This window comes from Leuciscus leuciscus (genome assembly GCF_965113295.1).
Source record: "Leuciscus leuciscus genome assembly, chromosome: 24".
NCBI lineage: Eukaryota > Metazoa > Chordata > Actinopteri > Cypriniformes > Leuciscidae > Leuciscus > Leuciscus leuciscus.
In genome coordinates this window covers 3,500,722-3,501,224 of record NC_138723.1, presented here as the reverse complement: position 1 = coordinate 3,501,224, position 503 = coordinate 3,500,722, and positions in this window count along the sequence as shown.

Genomic DNA, 503 nt, shown 5'->3' with positions numbered 1-503 from the left:
CTCTCTTGAAGTGCTTTTGGGAAACGCTGCCCTGGACATGTTGAAAACTTAAGAAGCGGAATTGAGAAGGACTGGAAAGGATGATTATTGGCCATTCAAATAACAAAAAACTCACAATGCAAAGTGAGGAAAGGGTGAGATTTCATCTGGTCTGCATGAGAATTAGAGCAGCGTTGTGTGCGTGACAAGGAAAACTAATGCCATGCTTCCTAATAATATCAGTCAAAGAAATCAAATACAGGCTAGTTTGAAAGTTTTAGTGATGATAGTCATTCCACACGCTTTTGTCGTCATATGTGCTTCATTTGTCTTTTAATTAAGAGCAATGTGTGAGGGACGGAAACAATCTGACAGAAGCTGGTGGAGCCCAGAGGACTTCTTTACCCATGACCAAGAATAGAGGTTCCTGGACATTTAGAAAAAAGGAAAGACTCACAGTTTGTTCTCTTTGCAAACTATACGATAGTGTTTCATCTGTGCATGGAACCTGTTGTCATCATCAT